The sequence below is a fragment of the Carex rostrata genome, chromosome 30, assembly GCF_964058835.1.
Source record: "Carex rostrata chromosome 30, lpCarRost1.2, whole genome shotgun sequence".
NCBI classification, from domain to species: Eukaryota; Viridiplantae; Streptophyta; class Magnoliopsida; order Poales; family Cyperaceae; genus Carex; species Carex rostrata.
In genome coordinates, this window is record NC_135947.1 from 5,270,262 (window position 1) to 5,280,690 (window position 10,429).

At 31.5% G+C, this 10,429-nt stretch overlaps 1 long non-coding RNA gene across 1 annotated transcript; it reads right to left on the reverse strand.

Annotated features, from left to right (window-relative positions):
- Positions 1–3,680: 3,680 nt before the first annotated feature.
- LOC144546569 (uncharacterized) lies at positions 3,681–4,239 on the reverse strand. Its single transcript, XR_013508835.1, has 3 exons — positions 4,107–4,239; positions 3,832–3,878; positions 3,681–3,750 (listed from the first exon to the last, which is right to left on the reverse strand). It is a non-coding gene; the product is annotated as an uncharacterized LOC144546569 (long non-coding RNA).
- Between the last annotated feature and the right edge of the window lie 6,190 nt (positions 4,240–10,429).

Here is a 10,429-nt window from a genome sequence, read left to right on the forward strand (position 1 = left end):
AGTTCTCAATTTCTTGTGCTAGTATGAATTAACAAGTTCATTCTGAATTTTGTTATCGTCAGTGTTGAATTTTGAATGGTTTTGCAGGAAATAATTTGTTGTCAAATTTGGATTTGCGAAGATTTATTTGAATCTCTTTTCGTTTGAAGATCAATGTCGATAGAGATCCTATTTAGTAGGGTTCGTCATAGCATGATCAGTACGCTTGTTGTGGTTGTTTGGATTAATTTCACAAACCTTTCTTTGTATGTTTGAGGGAAGCAAATAAGTAAACATATATTTTCTTTTCTTCAAATTCTGCAATGCGTGCTCTCCTCTGTTCTTGTTCTCCAGAAAATATGACCTCTTACATGTAAGCGACTTCTTAAAATTTTACCGATGAACTTCACCTAATTTTTCTTTACAATTTGAGATTGGGGCAGTATTATTGGGCTTTGAGATTCGTGCCAAGTTAAAAATATCTGTCCGGATCCCGTAATGGTAAAAGATTCTCTTTTCAGATAATGGAGAGGATGTGATTTCTCAATATTCTGCATCATATTAGTGCAGGGTGACGATTTTGGGCATTCACAAAAGTTCCATTATTTTGGTTTACTGATAGTGAACCGATGCATATCAATAAATCCTCTATCCTTTTAACTTTATAGACAATTGACCTATGTATAAATGAATCAGGTAAACAAAAGGAGCTCAATGCTTGAAGAAAGAGAGAGGAGGGGAAGCCTTTTGTCGCATTATCTTAACATGATTATAAATTTTAAAATAGCACCAAGCACAAATAATGAAAATTAACTAAAAAGAATCGCGCTCCGAATAGAAAATTGACAAACTATAATAAACAAGGAAGCAGCTAACAGTCCCCCAACTCCAGTCCCCCAAAAATCCCCGGACTAATCCTGTAAACATCAATACTAAATCCTGTAAACATCAATACTAAATCCTGTAAACTAATTCAACAAATTCTGTCAACATAAAACTTTCAATTATGTGTGGTCCCCAATATCTTCCACTTTAACTTCCACTTTAACCACCACTTTAACCACTTTAACTACTTTGATTGGGACCACTTTTAGACCTTTGACTAGGACCACATCTAGAAGATCTCTAATAATTTTTCAAAACTAAAAACTAACTATGACTACATTAAAACTTTGTAAACAGAAATATGTAAAAAATATTCGAGTTTTTTTTTCAAATTTTTTTTCTTCAAAACTTTATATTCGAAATTTTTATTTTCCAAAATTTATATTTGAAATTTTTATTTTCCAAAATTTATTTTTGAAATTTTTATTCGGAATTTTTTTTCAAAATTTTTTTTTTTTTAATTTTTCTTCAAAATTTTTTTTGTCTCCTTCTAGATACTATTAATTATTTTGAATTGAATTCTATAAACCTTACTACATAACTCTGTAAATAGTTTCGTTTAATCCTATAAACTGGTAAAAAAAAATTCAATTTTTAAAATTTTTTCAATATTTTATTTTATTTTTCAAATTTTAATTTTTAAAATGTAAAAAAGAATTCAAATTTTTTTTCAAATCTTCTTCTAGATACTACTGCTAATTTTTTTTAATTCTGTAAACCTTATCACATAACTATGTAAATAGTTTCGTTTAATCCTGTAAACTGATAAAAATAAAATTCAAATTTTAATTTTTTCAAAATTTTAATTTATTTTTTAAAATTTTAATTTATTTTTTAAAATTTGCATCTAAATGATACTTTCAATTGTTTTGAATTCTTTAAACCTAATGATATAAATCTGTAGACAATTTCGTTAAATATTGTAAACCGGTAAAAAAAAATTGCTTCTAGACGCTACTTCCAATTGTTTTGAATTCTATAAACCTTATCACATAATTCTGTAGACATTTCCGTTGAAAACTGTAAACCAGTAAAAAAAATTCAATTATATATTTTTGGAATTCTATAAACCTTATCACATGACTTTGTAGACAATTTCATTGAATACTATAAACCGGCAAAAAAAATTCAAAATTTTTTTTTACAACTTTTTATATTTTACATCTAGATGCTACTTCCTATTATTTTGAATTCTTTAAATGTTATTACATAACACTGTAAACTATTTATTTAAACACTGTAAATTGAAGTACAAGCATGTAATAATGTATACAAACTATAAATCATTCACTCAGCCTTTACATCGGTTCTGGCATCAACCATGATTAAGCATCTCCTTGTAATTTAAAATTAAGTAAATAGATATATGCAAAAAAAATATATATATATTGAGTTTCAACAACAATGAACCAAATACATAAATATTAGAATATCTATTACAATATGTAGGTTCACAGGATAATATTTCAAATGTTCACGGGATTATATGTGAATGTTCACAGGATTAGGACAATATGTTTATAGAATTTAACACATGTTATTATAGTTTTTTATATGTGAATTTCAACTATTTCAAATAGACGATGTAGATCCTATGACCATCTATATCTGGATTATATGTGAAATTCTATGTAAAGAGATTTTTTATAAAATTAGTACGTTTCAACAAGAATGAACCAAATAAAAAAAATATAATTTTAATTACTAAATGTATGTTCACAGGATAATATGTGAATGTTCACAGGATTATAAGTGAATGTTCATAGGTCAATATGTGAATGTTCACAGGATTATATGTGAATGTTCACAGGATTAGGACAATATGTTTATAGAATTTAACACATGTTATTATAGTTTTCTATATGTGAATTTCAACTATTCCAAATTGACAATGTAGTTCCTATGACCATCTATATCAGGATTATATGTGAAAATCTATGTAAAGAGATTTTTTATAAAATTAGTACGATTCAACAAGAATGAACCAAATAAAAAAAATATAATTTCAATTACAGTATGTTTGTTCACAGGATAGTATGTGAATGTTCACAGGATTGAATGTGAATGTTCACAGGACAATATGTGAATGTTCATAGAATTATATGTGAATGTTCATATTATTGCTCATGTATTTATGTATTTTTTTTTATTATTTTATTAGTGCGCAACTCCCCATCCGTCTTTTCGTTAAAAAAAAGGAAAAAGAAAAGAATAATAATATTTTAATATTTTCTAAAAGTCTCGACCTTTCGACTTAGGTTTTATTCCACTGTTCTTCTATAAACTCGCGACCTTTTCGAAGTGTAGGTTTTACTCCGCTGTTGTTCTATAAACATAGATCATTTGTCGGATATATTCGAGTGATATATTTGTGTATTAGGAATTTGAATAGAATGAAGAAAATAGATGATCCTCCTTATGTAGCCTCTGCCGATACTGAATCTCATAATTCCAACAATACTGAATCTGTCGAGAAATTAGCGACTGTTTCTAATACTGAATTTTATCCAGCAATACTGAATCTCATAATTCCAGCAATACTGAATTTTATCCTTTTTGATGTGCTGCGTGAAAGAACTAAAATTTTATATTTTTAATTCTGTAAATCTTACTGTAAATCTTTGTAAAGCGGTACTCTAAATACTATAAACATAACAACTAATCTCAAAAAACACATACTATTATGTCTAACAATGAGACATAATTCTTACACAAAACAAAATTAATTACCAATAAATAACATAAATGTTTTCCACCAAACATAACATTTTCATCAGATGCTGTACTGTTCAAAAAACCTGATGTGCTTTGTGTCGATTAGATATGCTCGCCTAAAGAACCAAATCCCTCAGTTTGGATGTATCAAAAGACGGTGAAGGATGGATACTACAGATAAAAAAAAAACCAAATTAAATGAGTATTAAGAAAGTAATATTTATTTGATAACAATGTTCAAATATGAATAACCTTCTATTATTTGTATCACTAGGAGTATCATCCTCATCGGGCGACACCTAAGGAAGCAAAAGGAAGAAAAAGAAAGATAACACAATTCAGCACAACAATTACACTTTTTTTGTGTACACAGTACCAGAATGCACCTGTGTAAGCCAATATTTAAAAATTCAAAAGCTAAAAATAATAATTCGTCGACAGAGCTGACAATACAAGTAAAATTGGCACGATTTAGTTTTATAAAAGTTAAAAAATGAAGAAAATACAAAATGAAAAAAGATCCTTACATTAACTACTCTGACCAAGAAAGACGACTGTTTTGCAGGATTCCTTGCATCCTCGCAAGTTCATGTGCATCAAAATATCCTCTGGTTTCTCCACATTGACATCCATGGCATACCTACATCAATGCACCGATAAAAGCAAATTAACACAATTTTTTTTGTCAAACAGGTTGTGGGCATCAAAAAACAAGGAAGAGTTCTACCTTGCCAGGAGGCGATATGAAATGGTCCCACAGTTCTTTAGCAAACCCTGGCTTCGTGAACTCTGGCACGCCGGCCACTTTGAGGTTCCTGAGCACCTCTTCATATACCTCAAGCACATGTTGCTTTTCCTGTTCCTTCTTAGTATGACAGTTGGGTCCCACTGCCCCCTTTCCTTTCCCATTTCCATTTTCATTGCCTGTTTCGCTAGCACTTCCATTTCTACAACAGGCACCCTAAAACTGTATGTTTTAGACTCAACTCATTGGTTCAGGTACGATTCAACAAAACTAACTACTTTAACACCAAATCTTACTTCTTCCCTAAAACAATATGACTTGAACTATATATGCCTAGACTATGCAATGTCAGCACTCCCTTCTAGACTTTCAATATATACTCTTGAAAAAACAAAAATTAAAATTACATTGAATCTTCCAACATAATGTACTAGTCCATTGGTACTGACTGGTACAGTTCAGAATAAGCAAATGTACTGACTGGTACTGAATCTTCTTCTTCTCTCAAGAAAGACAAAATTAATGAACATAACTATTAGAAAGAAGACTACTAAAGTAATACATAAAACTGAAACGGTTATTAGCCAATTAATGCAGTTCAAAATCTCCTTGCTAACACTCATTAAGAAAACAATTAACTGATTGAGACCAGCTTTTTACCTGAATCCGAGCGGTAGCCTCCTGGCCGTTCTCTAAAAGTTTGTCTTTGTGCATATTCTTTAGCTGAATTTCTCTTCTATTGTGCAAAATTTTATCCCTAGAATTGTTAGATTCAGCAGTGTTTTCCTGGAGGAAGGAAAACAAAAAATTATAAAAGTATGTAAAATAAACTGTCTAATATGACCTTAAACACAAAAATCAGAGATCTTGATATGTGAAAACCCATGAGTATTTAATGAGTTCGAATTGTTCAATAAAAGTACAACAAAATCAACGAAATTAGAGAAAAATAGAACAAAAGGCAGGGTACTTACCATTTAGTGCTCCTAAAACTACCAGCGCCTTTGCTGAAGAAGCCATCAAGCATTGACATCGCGATTCGTTTGATCAAATCTCGAACAATTAACTCAGAAGTTCAGAATATTTGTTTCTTCGAACTGATAAGGAGGATAATCTCCAGATCTCGCTTTAGCATCCCTCTCTCTGTGCGGTGGCGTCGCTTCCGTTGCAGAGGGAGGAGGTCGGAGAGCCGAGGCCATTGGAGGGAAGGCTGTCGGAGAGGAGGTCGGGTCGGATCTCGGTGATCGGCAAATTTGAAGAGAGGGAAAGAGAGCACAGAGAGAGATCTGGCACAAAGGAGAAGAAGCGGAGGAGAAGACGGGAAGTTAATTTTGGGGAAAGCGAGACACTTTATATTTTCTGTTGAACTGGATAAGATAAATGGTACCGTTAGAAACAGTTAAAACCGCGTAAAAATTAGTAGGCGGAGATTATCGGGGGACTAAAGGTCGGGGGACGTTATCTTTTCTCAATAAACAACTAGCATAAATATATCAAAGTGAGTAACTAATCAACTAGTCTAACAATAAGTTCATATGAAACTTCCATGTAACATAACTAGTGCACAAATGCTCAAAATAAACAACATGAAATGCTTTCATATCATATGTTCATGTGCAGTAGGTTTTAGGGTTTACAGTTTTCTGCTAGTTTCAAGTTCGAAATAGGGAAACATGTTAAAGACTGTCCAATTTTAATTTAAGTTGAACTGAACTTGTTTTTCGATGGGGTGTGATCAGCAATTTTGTTCATTTTTAGTCTTTTACAAAATAAAAAATTATATTTTCGAAGAACTTCCTGATTGTTTTTATTTTTATCTCTAAAAATTACAAGGATCTCCCCCTTTCCAGCATACGATCCAAGTCAGGAGTTTCTGTTCTGAATTGGGAGGATCCATAAAAAATCTTCGGCCCATGTTTTTTAATCCTATATCGGCCCCGCATCATCTTTCATAATCTAACGATGACATTTCCAAAACAAAAAAATAAATAATGTAACGAATACGCACATTCCGCCATTCACCACTATTATGTGCACCCGTTACTCTGTTTATTGGTTAAGCTAGAAAACGGGGCAGATTACAAGGTGGGCCAAGCATGGGCTAACTTGGGGGCCTGATTAAAAGTTGGTGACGCACACTCCCCATTTCACCACTACATGTTTCCCGACTTTAGTTCTTTCTGAATTTTTTTCAATTGCAAAAAAAAACAAAAAACAAAAAAAAAAAAATCAGGACATGACATGCTATTAGTGTCTGGTTCAGTATTTTCATTGAATCGGATTTCAATATATAATCAGATTCAAACTCCTTAACTAATTAAATACTAAATAAATAAAATACTCTAATTAGTTTTCAATTCCCTAATTTTTTATTCTAATTACTAATAAAAATTCAAAAAAAAATTATCCTAACTTTCTTTTAGAAGAAAAAGAGAGTCCAATCTCCAATGTTCCTGATCAAGTCAAGTATATTCCATTTGTGCGCTCCGTGTGACCGTGTTCATTGGTCAATTAATTAACGCATGTTCAGGCTCCAAAAGTCCAGGTTGAGTAAAATAAATGAACTATAATTGCCATTAGTTGGATGTATGTCGTCACGGCTGACACCAGGCAATTAATTAAGCAAACATATATTCCAAAATTTGGATTTGTCAACTCTCTGTCGTATTTAACACCCTGTTTAGATGGAGAGTAGAGAAAGGAATTGGAGGTTAAGAATTGAAGGGAATGGAATGGAATAGTAAGGAAGATTAATATATTTAACCTCTTCATATTTGGATGATTAATTAGAGAAAATAAATTTAACTTTTCTTTCCATCTTATTTCTTGTTTAATTGATTAAAATTTAGGAGGTTAATGAGAAATTCGGCAACCGTTGTAGGTTTGAGGAAAAAATATTGTATGATAATTATATAGGTAAGATATAGAGTTGGACATTTGTGTCATTTTTCTAAAAATATTTGTAACAAAATTTCTTTCCATCCGTTACACTCCAATTTGAAAAGAAAACCGAGTCTATTAATTATAATGATACAAGGTTAAACCTTTCACCTCCTATACCCTTCACCTCTGACATAATTTTGTCAACCAAACACGATTCAACGAAAAGTTTTTGTTCCTTTCCATTCCCTGCCTTCCTCTACTCTCCATCCAAACAAGGTAAAAGGGACTAATATTGCAAGCGTTTTCAAGAATTAATGGATTAAAAGATCATAGCAAAGAACTAATGTAATCATTGTTTTTTCAATGTATTGATCGTGTACTAACTGAACCTACAAATTTAATTTTATGCATATGCATTGCTAGTGACATATATATAACAAGATGAACTATCTTTTTGTCATTTTAGATTTTACAAATAAACTATTAAGGTAAGAAATAATGTTATCATGATATTTTACCAAAAATATTGTAAATGGATTCTTCTTTAGAAACATATACCATGATCCAGAGGTTTTAAAATAAATTAATTTGTACCAAAACCCATTTTTCACTAATTTTTTTATATCTTTATCTTATCGATCCACAACAAATAAAAAAATTGAAACGTTTATACGTGGTTTGTGATCTAGATCTAAATCTATATCAAATTAACGGTTTCATCATTTGAAACACATCTGATGTTTCTTTCTTTTAATTAAGCCCACAAACCTCGTTAGCGAATAGCGAGGTTAAGTTCGTATTATCTTCAATAAATACCCTGGATTGTGCTTTAATCAATATATTAACATTTGTTCAGCACTTGGAGTATGTAACTGGCTAGTGGCTAGTCACTGCCACGGTGCCACCTGAGCATTTATTATGCAAACTTGTAGATATAATTAACTAGGCATCCGGGGTCATATTACTGGCAAAGCGCATTCACCAATATCTTGGAAAAGCAACTAATAATAGAAAAATAATACAGAGAGGTCACCTGATAGCCACTAATCACTATGAGGAATTTAAAAAAATATAGAGAGAGAGAGAGATAGGTAGAAACGAATCTTTCTTCTTTGCATATTTACAATTTAAGGAGGATGTCATATATGAGGAGGAATTAAGTTACAATAATTTTTGAGTTAAAACAAGTTATAACAAGCATTTTTTACTTTTTTAAAGTCTAAATCGTCAATTCAAACCGTTAGATGTGATCTCTACAATAAAATTTACTTGGAGATCAAATTTTACATTTTTTGAAATTTTATTACTATTTATTAAGATGGATACAAAAACTAGTCAAATTGACCAAACTGCTAAAATATTACATATAGTAGCAACTTTGCACCTCTGGTTAATATAGCAAACCATCTTCAAAAATCGTGAAAATTGACCGATATGCAGTCTTGACATCATAGAACAGGGCTATAATGTTTAGTACGTAATCTCCAAACAAATAGTGAGATATCAGGTCTCAAAAATCGCCCGAACTGCTAAAAGAGTGCATTCTGAGCCCAACTTTGCACCCCTGGTTAACATAGCAAAACATCTCTAAAAATCGTGAAAATTGACCGACATACAGTCTTGACATCATAGAACAAGGCTGTGAAGTTTTGTACGAAATCTCCAAACAGATCATGAGATATCAAAACTGTATTTCGGTCAATTTTCATACGAAACTTCACTCAATTCCAAAAAAAAAAAAATTTCATGCCATAAATATTCTATACGGTTCCAAAAAAAAAAAGTTTCGGGCCCTAAATATTCTATACGGTTTGGGAAAAAAAAATTCCTGCTAAACTGTGGTTATTTATATTAAATTATTATTTTTTTGGGTAAAAATAAAAATCTCGGTTTAAGCCGCCCTGATTTCGCTAAATATAGAATTTCGAAAAAGAGAAAAAAAAAAAAGTTCCAAATATAATAAAGTTGATCCAGACCGATACATTTCTATAAAATTTCAAAATCGAAAACAATTGTCTACTTACCCCCGTAACTCTTTTTGGGTCCGCCGATAGCTTTCGATGACCTATGCTTCCACGAAATGTGTTTTGCCAAAATTTGTTAATTAAAATTTGCTATACCCAAAAAAAAAATATGAAGAGACGAGAAGGGTTATAATCATCTTTATTTGTCTACTTGTTTTGATTTTCTACTCCGGGCTATTTTCTGTTCTCATATTTTCTTCTCAATTCTTGTTGTCTTTTACAATAATTTCGCAAAAAAATTTACAAAAGTTGAACTGAGTTGTGACATACTAAACCAATTCTAATTCACGGGAAGAATCCATAATTATTAACACATACAATCAAGAGTCCAATGTTCCTGATCAAAGTCAAATATGTTCCATTTGTGCGCTCCGTGTGACCGTGTTCATTGGTCAATTAATTACCGCATGTTCAGGCTCCAAAAGTCCAGGTTGAGTAAAATAAATGAACTATAATTGCCATTAGTTGGATGTATGTCGTCACGGCTGACACCAGGCAATTAATTAAGCAAACATATATTCCAAAATTTGGATTTGTCAACTCTCTGTCGTATTTAAAAGGGACTAATATTGCAAGCGTTTTCAAGAATTAATGGATTAAAACATCATAGCACAGAACTAATGTAATCATTGTTTTTCCAATGTATTGATCGTGTACTAACTGAACCTACAAATTTTACTTTTATGCATATGCATTGCTAGTGACATATAACAAGATGAACTATTTTTTTATCATTTTAGATTTTACAAATAAACTATATTAAGGTAAGAAATAATGTTATCAAGATATTTTACCAAATATATTGTAAATGGATTGAATTCTTCTTTAGAAACATATACCATGATCCAGAGGTTTTAAAATAAATTAATTTGTACCAAAACCCATTTTTCACTAATTTTTTTATATCTTTATCTTATCGATCCACAACAAATAAAAAAATTGAAACGTTTATACGTGGTTTGTGATCTAGATCTAAATCTAAATCAAATTAACGGTTTCATCATTTGAAACTAGAGGTTGAATAAAACCCGTTAAGGGTATACCCGCCACCTAGGGTACCCGTGCCTGAGCCCGGGTATGGGTCGGGTACGCGGGTACGGGCAAAAACCGGACCGGACCCGTTATTTTAGACCAATACCCGAGTTAACCCGTACCCGACTAAACCCGTACCCGAATACCCATACCCGTATACCCGAGT